Source organism: Gavia stellata, chromosome 16 (assembly GCF_030936135.1).
Source record: "Gavia stellata isolate bGavSte3 chromosome 16, bGavSte3.hap2, whole genome shotgun sequence".
In the NCBI taxonomy this organism is placed as follows: domain Eukaryota; kingdom Metazoa; phylum Chordata; class Aves; order Gaviiformes; family Gaviidae; genus Gavia; species Gavia stellata.
The window spans coordinates 13,362,797-13,376,584 of NC_082609.1; positions in this window are offsets into that span (position 1 = coordinate 13,362,797).

A 13,788-nucleotide genomic window follows, 5' to 3' on the forward strand; every position below is an offset into this window, starting at 1 on the left:
AAGAACAGTAGCACCTTCAATAGTTTACCTAGATTAAAGACATCTCAGACTACATTCTGTGCTCTTCATGCATTTCCCCTACCATTCACCCCTGTCTTTCAAAATATCTACATGGCTACATTCCTTGAGATCCGAGTTTAGCATGGACACTTAAATTCAGGTTCAGGCATACTCCTGAGATGTCACACAAAAAAACCTGTGGCAGACCAAGACAGTATTTCAACTGTATGTGAAAGCTTTTTGTGCTTGAATCCACTCTGCTCTTCAGCATCCCCACAATAGTCCCAGACATTTGAAATTTGCAGGGAAGTTGAACAGTTTTGTGCTTGAAAATCCATTACTTCACACATTCCACTGTGGTATTTTATCAAGCATTTCATTAAGTCCTTCTTACACACTTCAAAGTATTCAGAAGTTCAGCAGCTAATCTGAGAAGGATCAGAGAAAGGAGTGTGAAAATTGAAATTCCAACTTTAAGGACAAAAGAAGAGATATCATGGACAACCATGTACTTTATTAGGACACCTGTTCCTTTCAGCTCTGTGCATGTGCTGCCATCTATAACATAAGCAAATTACAGCTAGCAACCAGTAATGCTATTGTTGCTGATTTTCAAAACCTAGAGTTTTTTTGTGTGTGTTTTATTAAGTGAACAGTCTATGCTTTTGTTGCTGGGCTGCCAGTCTGGGGTGAAAAAAACCGACTTACATTAATACACCTGAATGCCTGCTACACCTGCTTTCTTTTATGGCTGATTCAAACTGGAAAGGTGCATCAGAATGAAAGGTTAGTGTGTTATCCTTCTAATAAATGAAATGGAAAAGAGCCCAAAATCTTTTGCATGTCCGCAGGTATCTGGGACCCTCGAAGTTCTTACCTAGATTTTGTTTTAAAAACAAAAAAACAGAAGCACTACCTATGGAATGCCCTAACACCTTCCCTCTGTTCAGAGTGTGTGTAACTGTCTAGTCTGCACTAATCTGAATTTCAGGCTGTGCCAGGCAGGTCTGAACATACCAAATGTACCATTTAATTAAGCATTGAAGGGATGACCAATTTTTAAAATAAAAAGGACAAGAGTGGACTTACAGGCTAAGAGGTGAAACAGTACCTATTACATCAAGACCTTCACACTACCAACAGGTCAAGTAAACCATATGCTTTGGAAGAACTATAGAAAATAAAGGGGGTGCTGGGTGCAGGGAGAAGAGGAAGAGGTTATGTTTCTACTGAACAAAATTAATAATAGGACCTGCACTACTTCTAACAGGATGATTTAAAACTGCAAGAAATGCATTTATGGCGACAGTACTCAAAGACTAGTGAAGAAAAGGGCCCTTCACAACAAACCCCGTATGGATTACGCTCCTGCTTCAGAGACTGCGGTCCAAGCTGGCACCATGGACAAAGCCAAGGGAAACGTTGCATGTCAAAGTAGAATGAAACACACCACAGTGGTACACAGCATTTCCTCATTAATATCTTTAAACCAAGCAGAGGTGGGAGACAGGTGTGGAGGAGCTTTTACCAAGAGGAAATCACTCAGACATTTTTACCACTTTAACAGCAAAGGACTGTTTGCTTTTAGCAGAAAGAGGATCAACTCTCCTCACCTGGCTGAAAGTAACTGCAGACAGTAATTTGGACTGCCTTTAAAAAGATCAAGTTACAATTATTAACCTTTTAAATTCACAAACAATAAGTCCTGTAAAATTTGGCCCTGCTCTGAGAAGCTATACAAGAGATAAATAAAAAGGGAAATGCAGGCAGATCTAGTAATTCTCATTAATTGGAGGAAATGAACATATCCTGGAAGGAAACAGCTCAACATAAGCACTAAAATGGGGGAGGAATAGCAAACAGACATCACTTATTTCTGGGACACTCAGACTGCCTTCTAAAGCAAAGTATTTCTTCAGCTTTAAAAAACAAACAAAAAAACCCCAACACTGATTTGTTACTTAGCTTTCCACACTTGTGGAGTATTCAGGGCTACTGAAGCAGAGAGAGCAAGTTTTGCAGAGATGTTGCAGTAATTCCACTTCTATTGAGAGAGATCTCCGATTTTTGACATGAAAGCCAGCTGCCTGGCACAACCAGTACCTTTCCATTACCAATAACATAGGGCCATTGTAGAAGTACCAGAAAATGCCAGCATATACCCACAGCACCTTTCTTGGTTTGGTGCATGTTAGACTCTCCTAGTACAAACAAACACAGTATGTGCCAATTTTTTTTTGCCTTCCTGGCTCAGTCTTGCAACAGGTTTAATGTTCTGACCTAATCCAGGGGAATACTTTAACCTCTCATTTAAAGTCTAAGGATGCATGTAACACTTTTGGAATTCAAGCGTTTTGCTCTACTAGGTCAGCACGCTCAATAACTAACACAATACAGTCCCGCTAAACTGAACACTACATCCCAATAATCACAGCACAGATATTTTACTAGTCAGACAATTCAGGGACTATTAATTTCCTCCGCATTGAGCTAGAGCCTTTGGGAAGTCACAAAGCCTCACAGCATCTTTCAGCCCTCTCTGAATTAGAAGCCAGGTATACCACACGCACTCAGTGTCTGCTGTCATGCAGAACATATCATTCAGATACAGCACACAACATCTGTCACAAAGGACACCAACTTTCAAAGAGGTTAAGAAGAACTCCCAAATCCAATTGGGGGGATGGGAGGGCTGGCATAACATTTTTTCTAGTTGTTAACATAAAACCTGGGTTGTTTCATAGTAGCCGTACATCTCCTACATTTGTGTGTCTAAATTATTTTGGAAAAAAACCCCAGTGTTTCTAATGAACCTTCAGTTGTTTTAGGAGAAGAGTTACATTATTTAAAAGGGACATTTTACTTCCTCACCTTCAACCTAGGCTTTAAGTGCGTTCCTCAAAAAACATGGAATAGCCTGCAACATGCATTTTAACCTCCTTAACAAGCATCTTTAAGTAACTGTCAAATTCACACGCTAAAACTGAGACCTGTTTATTCTCACCCAAGACCAGAGACAGACACTATTCCAGACTAGGACTCCTCAGCAAGTATCTTGAGCCAGAGGGGTTATTTAGGCTTGAGGGTACCATTGCCTGAATTTTCTGTGTTCCAGTATTAACATGCTAATACACTAATAATGCACTAACACTCTAGTGGGAATGCCACTGTTGAAGCTTATTTTGTTCTGTGCAACAGCCACAGGCATCCCTAAAACTGGTCCATGCTCACAAAACTGACTTCAGTACCTCAAAACTACTTATCTTCCCTAACTTTGCTGAAGGATCCTTCTGAGGAGTTCCGCAACATGCTACAGTATATTCTGACACTTTAGACATCAAAAAACCCCAAACTTTAGCAATATACTTGAGTTGTTTCTGCACAATATCACTTTAAAAAAAAAATCAGACAGCAACCTAAAGAAGTTTTAGGGGCTGTGATTCTTTTTGCTTGATATACTTGCGCTCTGGATTCTCATGTAGTACTTCCTTCAAAACAAAAAGTCATCCTTACAAGGTAGGCAGAATTAGGATTAAGATTGTCCAAGCAGAAAGAGTTGTAGACCTTCCTCAGAGCAGAAAAAGCAGAGCAGCCCAGAGACCCTTCTCCCCCTTTGCAGGTTCTCTGAATTAAAACAATTCTTATCATTTCAGCTGCCCTAGGTTAGTATCCACATACAAAGAAGTTTTAGCAATCTAGAGTTTTCAGATGCATCCAGAAAGCAGGCTGAAGAATGAAATAGTTGATTAAAAGGTAGTGGATACACTAAAAAAAAAAAATAATCAAAGCTTCCCCCCACCATTTAACACCCTGCCAACTGGATCCTCTCAGTGATTCCTCCCCCCACTGCAGGGCCAAGACCTGCCTCAGCTGGAGGACATGAGAGCAAACCAACCCCCTGGCAGAGACCTGGTAACAATTAACTCACCTGACATAACTGACTGCTAAATGCCTGTAAAAAACCCAAAGGGAACAGTGTCCAAAGCATTAACTTTGCTAGCCATAACTTTAGTAATTTGTAAGCCGTGTCAAGTGCAGGTTTGCTGAGGTCTCTCTCCATGTTATCCAACTAACTGCATTTAGAGTTTCTCCAAAGTTCAGAGTCTACCTCACGAAACGTGAAAAGAAAACGAACAGCCTTAGTTTTACCTGCTGTCCGTACAAGTACACCAGCTCGTCAAACAGTGACCGGACCAGTCTGTTTATCGCAGGACATTTTACTGGTTTTCTAATCCATGTGTAATGATACATTAACTTCTAGAAAAGCCATCACAGGCCATGCCAGGGCATCTTTCAGCTCCTCTACAGGGAACTGCCAGGCAACAGGATCCTACCTTTTACTCGAACTATAGCACTTATCTGTTGGAGAAGCAGCTACGCTATTTCTCCAGATCCTACACTATGCTGTTTTTTTGCAGGTCAACATCAGCATCCTCTTGGCGTTTAGTGCAGTGAGTCATCTACACCCCGGCTAAGTCAAAGCTACTGAAAAGTCGCAGGCAGATGTTTTTAGGTAGCAGCTTTCACAGGTTTGGTTTTGAACAAGCCTCGATCAAAAAGCGGAGGACTGGGAAGGGCTCTGTGCCAACCTGCGCCTTTGAGACCTGCCGAGGGCGAGTTTTCCAACACCAAGGCTCAGCCCGGGCAGCTTCCCAGCCCTGCCTCCCTGGGCCGGGCAGTTCTGCAGGGGAGGAAAGCGCGCCGGGGAGAGGGAGGAGGAGGAGGGAAAGGAACAAAGTGGGACCCAACCTTCGTCCTCAAGGTCTGATGGATGTCTGCTGCCAGGTCCCCTTTCCACCACTGCTCCTCCATCCTTTTCTCACCCAGACAAAGGTCTGGAGGAGAGACGGGGCCGCTCTGCTGGGAGGGAGAACAAACCGGACAAGTCGCCCCAAGCCCCGCGGCTGTTTCCGCCGGCCTGCCCCGCGGCACCGGCCGCCCGAGCCCCCGCGCCCCGCTGTTACCGCTAACGATCGTCGAACGTACTGATGGATTCGTTACCTCGAGGGCGCTTCAGAACGCCCCGCGCGCCGGCGGTGCTCCACGCCGCGGGCCGGAGCGGCCCCTCGGCGGGCGCCCGCCGCTCACGCGGGGCCGGTGGCGGGAGCCATCGCCGGGCGCTCCGTGCCGGCGGAAGCGCTGCCCGCGGCGCGCAACCTCCGCGGGGCGGCCCGGGCTGAGCCCCGGAGCCGGCGGGGGAGGGAGGGGGCGGCGTGCTGCTGCCCCCTCCGCCGGCGCGGCTCTGGGGTTAATTGGCGCTAATTATCAGCTGGCTGCCCCGGGCAGGGCCGGCGCCCTCCCCTCCGTGCCCCTGCGCGCCCCGCGGGCCGTCAGCTGCAGCACCTGTGCGCGCTCCCCGCGGCCCCCCGGGACGGGCTGGGGACCCCCGGGACGGGCTGGGGACCCTCGGGACGGGCTGGGGACCCCCAGGACGGGCTGGGGACCCCCGGGACGGGGCGCGTGAGGGCAAAACGGCAAGAGCCGGGCGCGGCTGACCCGGGTCTGCTGCCCTTAGCTGCCCTCCCAGCTGGGCTGGAAAGGGTGGTGCAAGGAAAATCGCTGGAGAAAACGAAATATAAAGCTGCTCCCAGTAACGAAGGCTCTGAACACTCAATAAGTATCCTCAGTATTAACAGAAGGGATTGACTTTTTTCCTTGTTTTGTGATTCCCAGCACGAGATACCTTATCTCAAGCTGCCGGAAACCTGTACGTAGAAGAGCGTGCTTATGTCTGAGCGTGAGGTTTGGCAGGAGCACAGCTCCCTTTCGGGCCACACGTCAAGGTTTCCTTCTCAGAGTGCCAGAAAGCAACTCTGTCCTGCGCAGGGAGTGAGCTGGGACTTACCAGAGGATGCATTTCTCCCCGTTCTCCATACTTCAGACATACCCCACAGCTCCTGTCTTCGGGACAGGTCCCATCCTCGTTGCGCAGCAGCGCGCAGTGGCAGCTATAGCGGGACCCCGATGTGCTGCCGCAGAACGCGGAGATTTGTGGCTTGCCTGGCTAAAGCTTCAAGACTGGGCGTCAGTCACTGCTTTGCCCTGGGAGGCCAAGGACCCGCATCCTGTCCAAGTTTTATATCCAGAGAGCCCAAGAAACTGGCGGGCACCACAGAGCTTTATTCTCAGGCCTCTGAAGGCCATGTTTATTGCCCAGCGGATATTTCAGCAGATTGAACTGAAATCTGTCAGTAAGTCTCAGCGCTCTGCTCCAGCAATTCCAGGAGCCAAAAAAAAAATCACCACGCAACCTGTTTTATACCCAAATCTCACTGTTGATCCGTTAAGGATGAAGAATTTTCATGAGAAAGTTTACCAGGCCTAGCAACGGCTTTCCCATTTAAAGAACTAAATTTCATTTTTAGAATTGGGTGGGGTTTTTTAAAAAATAATTGCCAGTCATTCTGCACTCAAATTTGCAAAAAAAAAAAAAAAACCAAAACTCATAAAACGTTTGTTTTCCTAAAGGAAAGGAACAACAAAAATATGCCTGCTTCAGTCAAAATAAATATTTGTGTTGATTTTAGTGTTCCTGGGAAAATATTTTTGTGATCAAAGAAAGTTGTTGACCAAATCTTCTGGAGGAAACATACCCTGGTTGTTTATGTTTGCTGGCTTGTCCCCTGCTATAAAAGGGAAGCAGTGAAGTTAAGTGGCAACAGCTATTAAGCCTACAGATAAAAGCTGCCACCAAGTGTCCATCAGAAATAATTTTCCCCTATTTTCTTTTAAGTACATCCCAGTATCCCTTAAACAAAGTACTTAGGTGCCTTAAATTAAGGCAAAGAAAAACCGTCTTGTCTTTTTGCTTAAAACTGAGCATGTGCTTAATTATTTTGTTGCATAACAGCCAGAGCATTTCTTTACAAGTACTCTGTTCATGGGCCATACAATAATATATTAATTTTCTATAACAGTATTATATCAATATAATTCTCAACTTTTTTTACAGTGTAAATCAAACTGAGAGTATTATTTGGAAGAAAGACTATCAGTTCTTTGATGTGAAGTTTCAATAATACGAACATGGTAGGGATTTTCAGAAAGTCATGTCCATAACATCTATTGATTTAAAACTGTTGTATTTTTTAAATCTGAATTATTTTTAAAAAATCTTGAGATTCCATGTGAAATAGAAAACTGTTCCATATAATGTTGGTTTTAATTTTGCAGCCAAAAAATTTTATTTTTCCAGAATATGGTCCATGTGTTTCACTTGTTCCATTTGAAAATAAATCAAGTGTGATGTATCAAAAGTTTCCTTCAGTAACTGCATTGATATTAAAGATGGAAACAAGTAATGAATAAGGTTCTCCTTTCTGTGGTGTGGCTGTTAGCAGGGCTCAAATAGACTGCCCTGTTGATTTAAAAAAAAACCAATCAACAGTGTCTTTGATATCATAAAATATTCACAGTGACAAATTAGAGCAGTAATTCTGGACTTGATAAGAGCTCAGACATAGCCTTGAACCTTGGAATTACTTTATTTTGAAGGAGGGAGTGCCAGCAAGGCCATGTACATAAAACAGGGAATCCAGTATTGTTCCATCCGATAGTCAAATGAACAACACACAGACATTATCATCAGCGCATTGATATTGTAACAATTGACTGCAGCTACAGTATATCTTTTTCCGTCCAAATGGGATCATTCAAATCCTCATCGGGTTCTGATATAACGGGTAAAATTTGGGTTAAAATAGAGGCTTTAGCCACAACAGAACTGTGTTTATTTAATTTTCATGTGTTTTAAAAAAACAGACTGACAGAGATAAAAGTAAAATCCCATGGAGATTCCCAAAGTAGGTTTGCATAGAGTTTATATTAACCTTGGGAAGTTTTATGTTACTCTTTCATCATTAGTAAGCCATGGCTGGGCAAAGCACAGGTGCAGAGTCAGTAAAATTTGATTGCTGCAAGTTGAGTTTGTAAGTCAATAAAATTGATAATGTTGAGGGGGTTTTCCCCTTAAAAATCAGTTTAACTAAGTAAGTTAACATCTTTACCACTAGCGATACCATTCTGCGCTCTGGGGCAATAAAATTGCTCTTAGGCAACACATCTATCTGAAAATAACTGAGGACGCCAACTGCAAAGTGACCAAAAAGCAGCTCAGGCAACCCATGTCTTACCTGCCAGCACGAAGGGCTCGGAAGAGGCAGGGGCTCAGCTGGGGAAGCAATGCAGTGGAAATACTGTGGTAAAAAGACAGCATCAAGTGCAGAAAGAGGGCACACCTGCGCCAGCAAGGAGCTGGGCTGCTCTTAGTTGAGCCTGGGGAGAAAAATGGGCTTTTTAGTCAAGTCTCAGGTACAACACAGGCAGCACCAGCATCTGCTCATGCCTGTGCTCCTGCCAGGGAGGCTGTGTGCGTCAGGAAGACATCCAGAAGCCGCTTGTTCACCCCTCTACCTCACCTGCTCTTGGAGGTGGAGAAGAGCTTCCCCCGTACCCAGCAAGGAGGGCAGTGCAAACAGGGACCACCTCGTACCCGCACGGTGCCCAGCACCCCCCAGGGCTGCCCCTTCCCCAGGTGAGCAGCCCAGCTTGTTACTGCCCAGGTGCCTCCCATTTCACCAGGGTCCCAGCGCTAGATGGGCTCAGCAACAGCTTGAGAACTAAAGCCCATCTGAGTGCTTTTACACAGTGTAATGGCTTCCTGCTCACGAGGAGGAAGAGCTTTATTAGCTCTGGTTCACGGTGTTTATTCTGTACCTTCCATTGCCCTGCCTGTGTGGTTCTTCTGTCACTCCTTATGTGTTTTTGTTATCTGATCTATCTTGCTGAACCTGGTTTTTCTACTGGGTTAGTTTTCTGCAATTTTAGAGAGTGATACTGGTTCACAGAGGGCTCTGAAGCCAGCACAAAGCAAACAGCAAGGAGGTACAGCCCCGAGCAGCAAGAGGTAAGCAGGGCCTCTTCTTTCAGCGGTGTTTTGTGATTTGTGGAGTTGTGCCCCAGCAAAAAAATGCAGAGGGGAAGATGCTGTAAGCTGTCTGGAGCTGTGCCCTCACTGCACTGACTTAGCTGGATCAGATTTAACACAGAACCATTAGCAAGCTGATCAGAGCCGTGGGAGCTCTGTGCCCTTGCAGATGGCAGAGATGAGAGCAGGGCTGCCCCTTCCTATGTGGGGTTCATGGGTTTGGAGAGCTGCAACCTGCTCTCTGCTGTTGGTAGAAGCAAGCTATACAGGTTTTATTTTCTTTAAAGACAATCCTCCAGGATTAGGACTGTCCTGAGGTGCTGTAGTTGGCTGGTATGAAGGGCTTTAACCCCAGTGAGCTGCTGTTGGCTGTGTATCCATGCCAGACCAAGCCTGTGACAGTGCAAGGAAAGAATAATATTACAGGTAGTATTCTAGGGTTTAAGGTGTGGAGGAATGGTTATCATCACCTTCCGACATTAAGGAAAATACTGCTGTGCTTCTATGTAACATGAAGGGCCTGTTTTATTCAAAGGCTTTTAAATGGTTGCAGTTCCTAGCTTTCTAGTTCCTGAGCGGGTTGAGTTGGGATGCTTGTGCCTTGGGGCACTGAGATCCCCCAGAGGAGGCTTATGGGCCTTTTGGTGCCCAGCAGCCTGAAATATCTGAGCTTTGTGCCTGAGAATGGGCATGGTGCATGAGCCAGCCCCCCCTGGATTTCCCCTTCAAGTACACCATCCCCTCATCCCCGCTCCTTCCTGGTCTGAGCACTCATTGCCTTGTTCTTCCTCTCAGCCAGTGGTTTATGTGGAAATTAGAAACTCTGTGAACATACCCCTCCTGGCAGAGATCTTTCACTTCTCAAGCTGCCTGTCAAGCACCCAGGGGACGTGGCCTCTCCTGCACACAGTTGCTGAAAAATGCAGGGAGGAATGACAGGGGTTACAGCAGTGCTGGAGTGGGGCATGGGGAGCTGCGGGTCATGGGCTTGTGCTGTCCTGATGTAACTCTGCGGTTTCTACGGTGGGACATGGCTTGTTTCAAGTGCAGAAACGGCCCTTGGCAGAGGGAAGGGCCCAGGAGTGGGGCCGTGGCAGCCAGGAGGGAGGACAGCGGGGATGGTGCAGAGAGCTGCCAGCAGCCATGGGGCCCTCGAGGGCTGTGTAATGTTATTGTGGGCCTGCCGTAACAGGGTCTTTGGGGACGTGGCGCTGCTTAGCAGGGCATCATTGACAAAACCTGGAATAACAGAAAACAGAGACACTTTTCGTGGTGGTTTTTTTTTTTAGCTTTGGGGTGCTGATCATTGAGTGTTAACTGGTGTGACTGAGGGCGGGCTCACCTGGGAAGCAGGGCAAACCAAAGTTGACTGGTAAATGCACCTGGAGCTTCCTTAGTCCCGCAGAAGGAAGACGCGATCAAGACTGGAAGGCATTGACCTGCCTGGTCTGCTTGGGTGAGTGCTGATGCTCAGCAGTGCTGGGCGCTTGGGGCAGCGCGTCGGGCACGTGGCCAGGGCTGCACAGGGGAGGTGCTGCCTTGCTCTGGCCCCTTCCCTTTGTTTCTGGCTGTGACATTGCATTGTTACTTTCCAGACACTCCATGTACACAGAGTCCATGGTTAATGTTAATTTTCCACAATGAAAATATTTTTATGTTTATTTTTTCTTTTTGTTGTTAACATTGAAATGTATGGTTTAAAACAAAAACCCAAACCCTTGAGGTCCTTTTGTGTAGATCAGCCCTGAAGGGGAGGGAAAGGGCTTTGGGAGGCTGAGTTAAGGGGTCGCAAGCTGCACCAGGCAGGAGGAGTTGTCCTTGGGCTCATTCAGTGCTAAGTGCTTTCCACCCTGCTGATGTTCGTGTAGAGTGTGCAGACAGTGTGAAATCACAGCTTTGCCTCAGCTGGAAGTGCCCTGCTGCGTGGCATTGGGGATGATGCGGGTGTGGAGACAAGCTCCTGTGGCAGAGAAACCCTCCTCTGCCTTGGAGGGGACCTGGGCAGGCACATGTGTTCACAGCCAGGTCCGTGCTGGTCTCTAATGAAGCACTAGCTGAGCCTCTTCTCAGTTGCTAACTGAACACTGAAGGTGGGTGCTGCTGCCTGTCCCTGCCCTGGCACGCTGGGTGTGCTGGAGGGACTCGCTTGTGCCAAAACGTGATGCAAAGGGCAGCTCTGACACTCGCCGTGAAGGAGGCTGCTGTAGCGTAACAGGTCTTGCGTGAGGGGGGCAGATGTGGATGGTATCCTGTTCAGCCAGGACATTCCTCCTTCCTTCCTGGTGGCATCTGCCGGTGTGCTCGCCCAGCCACCACCATTCCCAGCTCTTTCCCACAGCGCCAGAGGTGCAGGCAGCTGCCTGGGCTGGGGCGAGCAGCCTGCGTGGGAGTGGTGCTCTCCTGAGACAGCTTGGCTGTGAAAGCCAGAGCTCTTTATTTGGTGTTTTTCCAGAAACTTTGTGTTTCTGGAATAAAGAGACTTTATGTACGTCTCAGTTTTAGTTTAAAAACAAAGTAAATAACTGCTTGGCTGGAGGACAATGGCAGCACAAACCAAAATGCAGCCTGAAGATGCAGGAGCAAGCCAGAATGTGTTGTTTTTAAAATTCTCTGAATTCTGAGCCAGTCATTTTGAGTTTTTTTTTTTTTTGGGGGGGGTCCTCCCTTTCAATATTTCAGTGATTGTCCCTGTAGTGACCCAGGCACACGTGTGCCTTGCCAGCTGCCCTTCCTTCCCTCCTCTCCTGGGTGAGGCAGGAGGAGGGGAGCCCACAGCTGCTTGAGATGATCCTTCTTGCAGGATTGGGCTGAGTGGAGGTATTTTGTTCAGCATGCAAGTTGCTCTTAAGGCATCACAAGAGGAAACTCATCTTTTTCAGAGGAACCCACATGTATCCCTTCAAACACTCACGTCTCTCTCGCAGAAATACTTACGATATGTGGTATCTTTAAATGACTTCAGCCCAATGGGAGGTTAAACAATCTGGAGAAGCTGTTCCTCTCCCTCTTGCCTGCTATATTTTATTGGTTCGAGTTTTCCATTGCTTGGAGTCCTCGATGACAGCAGACGCCTGGGGCTGGGGTTTGCGGTGCGCAGCGCAGAGGGCAGCACCGTGACGCGGTGGGGCGGCTGGGGCAGTTCCAAGGGTGGACAGGAGCAGGCTGGAGCCAGTGGTCCTGTGCCGCTCCTGCGGGAAGTACCTCGTAGCCCCAATCTGAAAGCAAGAGCTATCACGCTGAGCACTCAGCGGGGGTCAGTGGTTCTTTTTATAATTTGCATTTTGATATTCCAGACTGAAGACTCATTTGCAGGTTTTCCTTTCCACTAGAATAAAAAGGATGCTTTGCCAGACAGTTAATAACTTTCCTTGCTTCTCATCTGGGGAAACAAGCTTGTGTCCCCCTGAGAGGGCTGATAGCGGGAGGAAATGCTCCCTGCTGGGGCCTTGTCTGGAGATAACAAGGGAAGACTGAGTGGCTGAGCTGATCTAATCGGGCACTGCTGTTCCCCTCCTCTTCTCCGGCTTATTAGCTGTGGTGCTCTCCCCGTCCCCTCCCAGCTCTGGTACCTGCCTGGTGCCAAGCGGGTTCAGCTCACAAAATCAGTGGAGAACTAACCTGACTACAAATAAACCCCAAACAATAAAAAAAACCCCACCCCCAAAATACCCACTTTTGGGGATGGATAATGCCCTGAATCAAGGGGAAAGAACTGAGGAGGGCAGCAAGGTCTCTGTCTTTCGGCAGCAGTGGGCTGTGAGCGCTACTGGGTAAATTAAAGCTGTAATATGTAATTTCCCTTTTGGGTGCAGCACAGCTGGGTGGTGTTGTGAAGGGGCAACATCCTCCCATGTGTCCCGCCACCTCCCTTGAGCTGCCCCGAACATGTGCTGGGGGCCCTGTGTTGGGGTGGGGAGCTGCATGCAACTCCGCCCGGCCAAAAAGCGGGTATTTCCCCCGCTGGGCTGTTGGGGCGGGAGTGCGGGGCTGGGCAGTGAGGGGGAAATGCAGTTCGTGAACTGCTGCTGCCTTTGGGAAGCTGCCTGCAAATGTACCCCGGGACACCCTAAATGGGGGAGCTTTGGAAAGAGAAATACATTACCTGCACAACCACTGTCAGGGGAAGGACACCCGCCACCTGGGTGAGCAGCTTCGGGGAACAGAGAGATCCTATTCTTCCACCTTGCAGGTTTTTGGGCACAGAGAGGAGAAAACTCTGCATTCCCCAGCTTGCTGGGCTGGGGGGGAAATACTCCTGTCGCACCAGCCCCTGCAAAAGCCATCGCTAAACCCAACAGTGTCTGTGGAGTCTATAATGCAGTTTTGAAATACCTTCTGGGAAACCACTTTTATAAATATCAAGACTATTCCAGCAGTACTTTTGTTCAGCTTTATTTTATAAAATGTGTTTGATAAGATTTTTGTAAGATATAACACAATTAATGTAGTTCATGAAAATCATGCAAATATTTTGACTTGTAAAAGTAAGATTGAAAAAAAATAAATCTTTGCTCTTGGGGGATATCCCTTCAATGCCTAAATACGAGGATTAGAGGAGATGGAAGTTCATGAGAGTTTTCATCAAATGATAAAGGAGATGAGAAACATGATTGGAAACCAAGAAGAAGCATCTGATCGTGAGGCAGAGACTCCTTCCATCTGGCTACTGCGATGGAGAGCTCTGTGTTACAGGAGTGTTGGACACCCTGGGACAAGGCAGCCAGACTGAGCAGCTTTATAGCAGGAGAACTCTCTGCTCTGGTAATAGTGAACCATTTTGGAGAGTGTCCCTGTATAGCTGATATGGAGGAGGAAAAAAAAATGCTAAGGTTAGCAAAAGCAAAGCTCAGCTGAGCAACAGT